Source organism: Papaver somniferum, chromosome 3 (assembly GCF_003573695.1).
Source record: "Papaver somniferum cultivar HN1 chromosome 3, ASM357369v1, whole genome shotgun sequence".
NCBI classification, from domain to species: domain Eukaryota; kingdom Viridiplantae; phylum Streptophyta; class Magnoliopsida; order Ranunculales; family Papaveraceae; genus Papaver; species Papaver somniferum.
In genome coordinates, this window is record NC_039360.1 from 229,476,594 (window position 1) to 229,486,772 (window position 10,179).

Genomic DNA, 10,179 nt, shown 5'->3' on the forward strand with positions numbered 1-10,179 from the left:
CCCCACCAAAAATTCTGTTTCTTGCGGGATTTGGGTCGGTAGCTTTATCATTTTCCTTTTTTTTGTCTACACCCCCACACCAGATATTAAACTCTGACCGGCCCCATCAAATATAGTTATATTGAAATGCGTCCAAACAATCACCACACAATGTAATTTACTCTCGGTGGAAGTAACAGTGAAAAAAATCAAACAAGCTGTATTTTCCATCAACTCAGATAGTGTTCCTGGACTGGATGGTTATAGAAGTAACTTTTTCAAAGTTTTCTAGGATACCACACATACGGATAATAGTCGTGGTACAGAGTTTTTTTAGTTCTTTCAATATCCACCCCCTCATAAACCACACAAACATTACGTTAACTCCGAAAGTGGACAACCCAACAAAATCATCTCAATTCAGACCCATCAACCTCTGCAATGTTTGTTAAAAAATCATATCAAAAATTCTATTCTTCCGCATTCGTCCCCTTCTCCCATTCTTAATAAGCCCATATCAGAGCGGCTTCGTCCCTCAATGCTCAATTCATGATAACATCGCTATGGCAGGAGAGCTATTCCACTACATCAAAACTTCAACCATCACCAAAGAGGCCAAAATTGCTCTTAAACTAGATATCCAAAAGGTATATAACAACCTTGACTGGGGTTTCATTAAAAAAGCCTTCACCAAATTAGGCTTCCAAGAAATATTTGTGGACTATATCATGCTATGTATCAGCTTAGACACATACTCCATCAACATCAATGACACCCCTCACGGTTTCATCACACCAACGATAGGCATAAGACAAGGTGATCCCATTTCTCCATACATTTTTATTATATGCGCTAAAATTCTATCAAAAAATCTTGCCAAACTGAAAGCACAAAATCTGGTTTGAGATCTTAGAATATCATAAAAAGCACCACTCATATTACATCTTAGGTATGCAGACGATCTCCTATTCACCTACAAAACCTCCCAAGAAAGTAACATCCACCTAAAACAAATACTTCAATCTTATGGCTCTTCGGAAGGACAAATAATCAACAATCATCCACCATCCGAGATTACAACCGCAAGACATATATACTCTACACCAATTTTACGACATGACAACCTCTTCAACCCCTCCTATATATCTAGGAGTCCAATTCAAACACGGGAGAACCTTCCGTCACATATTCGAACCTTTGCCTCAAAGGCTGGCTCGTAAAGATCAAGGATGGATGACTAAATGGCTTACACCTGCGGGAAGAAATTTTTTCTCGGGGCATGATTCCTCTGTTAAAAACTGCATCCTTTGAGATGGAACAAACTCAATAAGCCAATAGCGAAAGGAGGACTCGGCATCAGAAAGAGTAACCATCACAATAAAGTTTTACTCATGAAAAGACTATGGAACGTTCACGATCAACCGGATTCCGTCTTCACCTTTATATACAACGAGAAATATCTCCAACATCAGCCAATTTTTCAAGGTACAAGTCTCTTTTCCTTCTGCTGCCAGCCCGCAATGGAAGTAAATGGCATCCCTTATTCCTTTCATTAAACAACAGTTATTTCATCGCATAGGAAATGGTTTAGACACCCCCAAGAAACCTAATTGGATACCTCATTTTCCAAACCTTGACCCTACCCATTGCTATCATATCTAAACTGTAGCTGACCGAATAGACCCTCTTTTTCATAATTGGAAAAATGATTAGCTAAACAACCTTCCACCTGATGCAATACAACATATCATCAATATCCATCTTCCTCTTGAAAACAACCCGAATAAAATAATCTGGCCACATTCAAAATCAAGAAAATACACCACTTCTTGTGGATACAACTGTTTAGTCCAACAAGATAACCATACAACTATAAACCCCCTCCCAACCACCAAATTTCTATGGACCTTATCATGTTCTCCAAAAATTCAGCTTTTCTTGTGGAAAATCTATCAACAAAGGATTACCAACCTTCTCTTCATTACATCACATCAACCTTACTAACTCAAACATCTTCCCCAGATGTAACTCTAATCCAGAAACAGTAGTACACATGCTTATTCGTGTCCAGTAGCAATAACAACGTGGACCATCCTTTTAAACCGCTTATACGCAAATCACCTTCAGCATAGTAACAAACAAATCACCTCAAATCCTCAAACAACCATATTGTATCTACTGCAAGCTTTTACCAATATTCCATCCATCACATCTTTTTGTTTTCTTTTATGGTCGCTATGGACAACCTGAAATGAACTTGTCTTCAACCAATCCCGATCTAATCACGAACACATCTTGAGGACAGCTGTATCCAACAACAAGAATTTGAGTGGGGAAAAAAGATTTCCCCACTAGTGCTACCTGGAGATCCAATAAGCAGGATCGCAAAAACCATCACAAGACAACAACAACCAATCAAGTTGGCTGGTCTACTCCAGATGCGTGTTGGATAAAAATAAACATAAATGGGACTTCTAGAGTCCACACAGGAATGGCACGAGCGGGATTCATTTGTAAGGACTCGAACGCGCAAACGATAATGACTCTTGCACAACCTTTAGGCTTAACTATTGTGCTAAGAGCAGAGACATGGGCAACCATCATAGCAACCAGAATAGCGATGGAAGGACAATGTCCACGGGTGATATTTGAAACGGACTCTGAGAATCTCATGCGCTTTATCAAAACACCAACGGAAACTCCTTGGTATATATCACAAATGATTGCAGACATTAAAAAAAGAATGCGACAAATACATTCCTGTCACATTTAACACAATTATAGAGAGGGAAACCAAACAGTTGACGGTATAGGAAACTTCCCAGCAGATGGGAGCGAAAAAGCCAATTACTCGATAACGATATGGGACCAAACAAACCCCCTTTTTTTAATCAGATTCTCTTAAGTGATTATTTGGGAATTACATTTCCCCGTGTAATCGCAATTTAGTTTCTTTAATATTATATATATGCATGCTTCAAAAAAAAAAAGATCATTAAACCGAACTGCAATTGAAATAACAAATTAAGCAAAGAAAAAAACGTTCACTTTCGTTATGCGTTTTATCTGCAGCAAAAAAGTTCTAAACGGTGTCTCCTTTTATCTGCTTACCTAGATAGAAATATGTCCCTGCATTGGATGACTACCTTATAACATACTTCCTATATCATCACCGAGGTACAAGTCATTATACCACCAGTTTCTACTGTGTCCAGCATGGTCTTCCAATCCTTGAATAGCATCGAAGTTATAAAAGTAATCATCAGTACTTCCGTCTTCATTCTTAAGTTTCAACCCTTCCTCAACATGAAAGCTTGTTGTGTTTTGAAAACCTAATAATGCATTATTATTAGTTGGTGTGCCAATGCTAGTATCATTGTCATCTGATATCATTATCAAGGATTTCTTCATTCTCTCTTCATCGTTGCTGTTACTAGTAATTGGCAGGATCCTTGTTGTTGTAGTATTAATATTGGTGTTGATATTCATCCATGATGGTGTTGATGCTTTATTGATAATGGAATGAGATTTCTCGAAAATCTTTTGAGGAACAGGCCTGATAACTGTTGTTTCCATCATCAAATGGTTATTCTCTATGGTCCTCATATTTGGAAGAGGTAGTTTACGTTCAGAACAAGACTTTTTCTTCAACAAATAAGTGTTGTAGTAATTCTTGATACTATTTCCTGTTCTTCCTGGGATTCTACCAGCAATTAACGACCATCTGAAAAGAATGAATAAGTGAATTAATTAAACATAAACGAAGAACTTTAGGTCAAATCAGCTGATGGTGACAAGGAGGAGATTGAAAATATGGGTAATTCATGATATTGATTCTAACGGGTTACGGGTACTAAAAGAACAAAAACAAAATAAAACCAAAAGAACAGCACGTTTAGTTTTTGCATTTCTGTGTTAGTTTGAAAATTAAGAGAGAAATGAGATGGTGCTTGGCCTAGGTGCTAAATTTTGCATTCATATTAGGAGTAATTTTTAATTAAAACCTCTTTAGCAAAGGTTAAAATTTATTGGAGGGAAAAAAGAAGGAGGTGAATAGCATTTCCGAAAAAAGAGAGTACAAGAATAGAAGGCACTAGCAGTGCATCAAAAAAAGAGGCTTAACTAGCAACAGCATTATACCACAAACGATGCTAATGTTTCCAAGCTGAGGTTCTTTAATTTCTCTCTCCTTAAGCTCACATATCTATCATCTCCAATCAATTTCAATCTCCAGAGGTCCTTCTCTATTCTAGTGTTATAATGCCTCTCTCCAATTCCTTCAAAAATGTTATTCATTTGTTTCTCCTTAAACACTCCTTAGGCATTCAATGCACCAAATTTCATAAGTTTATAATGTTTATTCATACTTCGCTCTTTGTTCATAGGTTTTTTGCCTGGCAATTCCTCTTTACCTTTTACCTTCACAGGTAAAATATATTTTAAGAAAGGCCCTTAAAATGTATAACCTAAGTTCAAGGCAGCAAGTGGAGAAGACATTAGACCGATCTCTTGTAAGGAAGCAACGAACTTAAAAAACCATTAGACGGCATTATGTTGTCTCAAATAGGCTGCTACGCACCACTATTACCTACTGTGCCTTGATCTTTTAGAGACAAACAATTTGATTAACGACACTATTATGCTTTCTCACTCACTACTTAAGAAATTTCTTCAAGGCAGAAAAAACATTAACACTGATCAGCGGTGAACCTACTAGATAGAAAGGGATTCTACTAACTACAAGTAACTAGTGAATGCATTTCTTAATAATCAAGTATACTTGCCTGTTACCAAGAAGTTTGTGCATACGGATGATGAGATCCACTTCATCTGCTTCAAACTCTCCACTTTTGAGATTTGGGTGCAAATAGTTAAACCACCTCAACCTGCAGCTCTTTCCACATCGATTCAACCCTGAAAAGATCGAAAACCCAGTGAAATATGAGGAGCAATGCAGGCACGCTGTGTATTACAGATTTCAAATATTTATTAGTTAAAAAAGATCTCTAGTATATAACATTAATGTGCATTTTGATGCCTTCCTTGTCAAAAAACCAAACAATTTTACACGATGTATACCTGCTTTATAAGGAACTTGGCCCCAATTTCCGGGACCATACTTTTCGATATATCTTGTTAGTATTAGGTCTTCAGCTTCAGACCAAACTCCCTTTTTCAGAAGTACTCTTGATGATGGCATAACTGAAGAAGAACCGAGCTCCGAATTTCGGTGATGCATCAGTATTTGATACTTCAGTTGTTACTAGCTTATTGAAGACACCTTGAAGAGAAAGATATATATTGAGGGTATGCACTGCAAATACTAATGCACGTAGCATACACAGATGTGCAAAAGAATGGAAATCATATTCATAAGTTTTGTGGCTAGATGCGATTCCACGTACGCACCACTTGCATGAAACACAAATTCATGTGCCATCGACATCGACAGTACAGAACTCAGCAGTGTCCTCGCAAGCTAAGTACTTACCTTTGACACTTACTTTTCGGTTCAAAATAAGAGCTCTTGTTATCATGGTAGAGCCCTTTGTATTTAGTTAATAAAATATTCGTGTTGCTGGTTTGGTTAATTTAGAAATTATTATGGAGAAGAAATTACATGAAGAGTGAAGCCCGGCCAAGAGGCAAGAAGGTAAAACCTTAAAGAATAAAGCTAATTACTAAAAAAAGAAAGTTATTACTTAATAAAGCTAATTACTAGTGTTAATTTAGTAATTACTACTTAATAAAGCTAATACTAAAAAAAAAAGTTATCAACATCTACCTGCACTCTTGAATCAAGCACGCTCAAGGAAATTCAAACAAAATTTACATCTGATAATAATTAGCTGCCGGTACAAAGCCTGGTAGTGAGCAGGTGGGACTCATGCACACACGTACAGCTGGTGGATCAAGATGCATAAAAGGTAGCAGTTATTGAAGTTCATGATCCTAACTAACCATAAAAATTGGATTTCCTATGTTAGGATTGTTTATGGCATATTAACTGTAGGATTACGGGATCCTAGAGTCTCATACACTGTGGGGTCATTTTAGACGTCTCCCTCCACATGCAGCATGTAGTCTAACACTTGGATTCTTAATCGGATGACCCAGAGAAGAAGTAGGTGTCGTACATATTAAAGTTTATCAGCCTAATTAACCTTGTAAAATTGATTTGCAAGGTTGGAAATGTCGTATATGAAAGTTCATAAGCCTGATTAACCTTGAAAAATTGATTTGCAAGGTTGAAATCGTCCGAGGCTTATTAACTGCAGATTCTTAGGCATATCCAATATTATGTAGGACTATTCTCAACAACTGCCAAATGATCTGCCACTAATTTGGGTGAGTTTTTCAGTGTGCCCAGTGGCGGAGTCTGGGGTGAGAAGTCCATATTTAACTCTCATATTTCTTTGCATTTTATGTTTGATCCTCTAAATTTTAAATTTTAGTCCCTTTATTTTTAAAGTTTCAAATTTTACTCCATCTAAGTTAGTAGGTATTTTAAAATTACCCTTTTAATTGATTATAAGTATCAAACATCATCAAATTAAATATCATCAAACAATGGAATATTTCTAAAATTACCCTTTTAATTGATTATAAGTAGTATAAGAAATATGTAAAATTTGATAGTCATGTTTATATTCGTTATGTAGGTATTTTAAAATGCTTTCCAATGGTATAACATTTACAAATATCCGTGGTATGGTTTGAGAGATAAATCATTTCTAAATTTTACTAGTAACTATCCATAAGGACATAATTGTACTCCTATAAATTACTTAAAAATTCTCCTCTCTCCTCCTTGCCTTAAGAATTGCGCAAACTACAACTAGGTCATCTAATTTGGGACGAAAGGAGTATATGAAAAAAATGTGTCCCCCTAATCCTAAAACTTAGCTACTCAGTGTGCCCTTTCTGGTAGGAATATTAAATCTGTGAATATTATATATAGATAATGATTTTACCGATTCCATCAAAACATGCAAGGGTGCGTGGCCTTAAAGTGAAATATTGGTGGAGTATTCTTGGAAACAAAATATGCTTGCATATTTTTATTGTTCTTTAATTTATTTTAATTATCTAGTAAAATATATTATAATTAATTAAGTTATTTTTTTTTATTAAAATATTTAAGAAATATAATTTGTTTATTTAGGGATTTTATATTAGTTTATAAAATATCTCTTATATTAGGCAATAAGTATTTTGTTAGTTTGTATATGTGAAAAAGCGGGGGTACAATAACCACACCCAATATTTCGATTAGCAATCTGTATGGACTAACTCCAATATACTTTCAAGAGAATCAACTAGACTCAATCTTAATAAAGTATATCAAAGAGTTATATCTCTCTTTCTCGACTCAATTCTTACTCAAGAAAATAGAAATCTGCGAGTCTAATTGAATAGAAGAGAAATCACTTGAACGGTACCAAAGACCAATGTTCAAGTATCAATCAGTTCCAATCAACAACCAAAGGTCGGATTTCCAATTGATTGATTCTAACGCACAACCTGTGATATTTCAATCATATAACAAAATATAATGTGGAAAAGAAACAACACAGAACCATAATTTTGTTCACGAGGAAACCGAAAATGCAGAAAAATCCCGGGACCTAGTCCAGATTGAACACATATTGTATTAAGCCGCTACATACACTAGCCTACTACAAACTAACTTCGGTATGGACTGTAGTTGAACTCCAATCAATCTCACACTGATCCAAGGTACAGTTGCGCTCCTTACGTCTCTGATCCCAGTAGGATACTACGCACTTGATTCCCTTAGCTGATCTCACCCACAACTAAGAGTTACTACGACCCAAAACCGAAGAATTTAATAAACAAATCTGTATCACACAGAAAAGTATACGATAATAGATAATTCTGTCTCCCACAGAAATACCTACAAGTTTTTGTTCCGTCTTTTGATAAATCAAGGTGAACATGAACCAATTGATAACCCGGACTTATATTCTCGAAGAACAACCTAGTATTATCAATCACCTCACAATAATCTTAATCGGCGCGGCGAAAGAAGATATCGTGGAATCACAAACGATGAGACGAAGATGTTTGTGACTACTTTTATATCTTGCCTATCGGAGATAACAATCTCAAGACAATCGTTACGATTGTACTCAACACGATAGAATATGCAAGATCAGAGCACACAACTACGAGAAAGTAGTATCGGTCTGTCTTCACAATCCCAATGAAGTCTTTAATTCGTTAACCTGGTTTACAAGAAGAAACCCAAGGTTAAAGGAGAATCGACTCTAGCTAATACAACTAGTATCACAGAGGAGGTGTGAGGATTAGGTTTCCCAGTTGCTAGATTTCTCCCTTATATAGTTTTTCAAATCAGGGTTTGTAATCAATGTTAGCTTAGTAACAAAGCATTCAATATTCACCTTTAGATGAAAACCTGATTAGATTCAAGCTAATATCTTTCAACCGTTAGATCGAAAACTTAGCTTGTTACACACAAATGAAATGCACGTTTTTAGGTTTGTATAACCGTACCCAAACATGTACATTTGTTGGTTCAACAGTAGTTAACCAAATGGTTAGCCATATGAGCACTTTCATATCAACTATATTCTTCTTCACCATAACTAGTTCAAATGACTCAAATGAACTAGTGAGAGTGTTGTTCAATTGTATAAATCTTATATAACTATACAATACACAATCAAAGCAAAAACGATTTGATTCACTCGAATCGATTCATGAACTTTATAGCCACGGTTTGCAATTTGCATTTCTTATTTTATATAAATATAAGTTTACAAATAATCGTCTTTAGATATAACCAACTCAAGTTCGCAGACTTAGTTCGCGGACTTAAGTTTCCGTAAGGAGTTCACAAACTCCAGTAGATATTCTCGGGATGAGAACCTCTGCCATTTCGCGGACTGAGTTCACAGCTCTTGTTCCGGTTTTCCTGATCAACAAAGTACGCATACTTTGGTTCAATGAATAAGGACTTATACATATATGTGTTCTCACACAATGCTAATATCCAACATTGGTTATATAATCTAAACTCTCATTTCAATCATTGAAACATTCTTAGAGGATGTTATATAGTTGTTATTCACAAACTATTTTTCGTCAAAGCCATTTTTAAAGTGATTGAAACATAACATGACTTTCGTCACTAGGTAAAGGTGAACTTGGCCAAACCGAAAGCTTACCAACACATATTTCGAGAAATAGATAGCGAGATAAACTCAGCTCGAAATAGCAAATGTGTATAATCAAAGTCTATATAGGAAAACGACTTTTGTCTCAATATAGGAGATAGAATAGATAGACTTTTGAGTGATAGATAAGTTCAAGTATCCACATACCTTTTAGTCGATGAAGTTCCACCAGTTCCTTGGGTAGTTCTTCGTCTTGTATGATGATCATCATGGAGTTCTTGAGCTCAACTACACTTTCTATCCTAGTATGAGACTTAGCTATAGTAGACTAGAAATAAAGACTTATAGTTTTGATCACTAACACTGACAAACATGCTTGAGATACAATGCATGTGAGTTCGACCGAGCATTGCTCTAACAATATGAACTATTTAATTATTTGGAAAAGAGTTATCTACATAAAGAGCTCCATGTTTTCATATTAAGGAAGAGATTTTGATTAATGAAAATAGTGTTTTCCTCGAGAGTGGTATCTCAGAAACATGAGTTTTAGATTTTGATTTTATTCAACGCTTCCGTCCTGCATCAGTTGAAATGTATGAGTTTTGGATTTAATTCTTGTTTCGCTCTTCTGCCCTGCATCAATTGGTATCAGAGACAACGCTCCTGTATCATGTTTCGAAGAAGAAGTTATGGTGTTGTTCGAAGAGCTACTCTCAACGATGAGAAAGAAAAAGTGATAACAAATTATCTAGAACAGAAGGTTAAGGCGCTCACCCTCCAATTGGCTGAAATGAAACCTCAGCAAGAGCCCCATCATGGTTCTAGCCTACAACAAGTGGAGGAAGTGACCAATAATGACTTTAGCACCAAGGAGAAAGGATTTCAAGGAGTTGCACATAGTCTGCTAGATTCATCTGAATCCGGATTAAATCTTGAAATCCAAAGGTTTGATGATATTTTTTCTTTTTCGATAATTAAAAAATATCAAGTTATTGGGAATGGGATTCACCAACACTATATGATGTTTACCCCAATG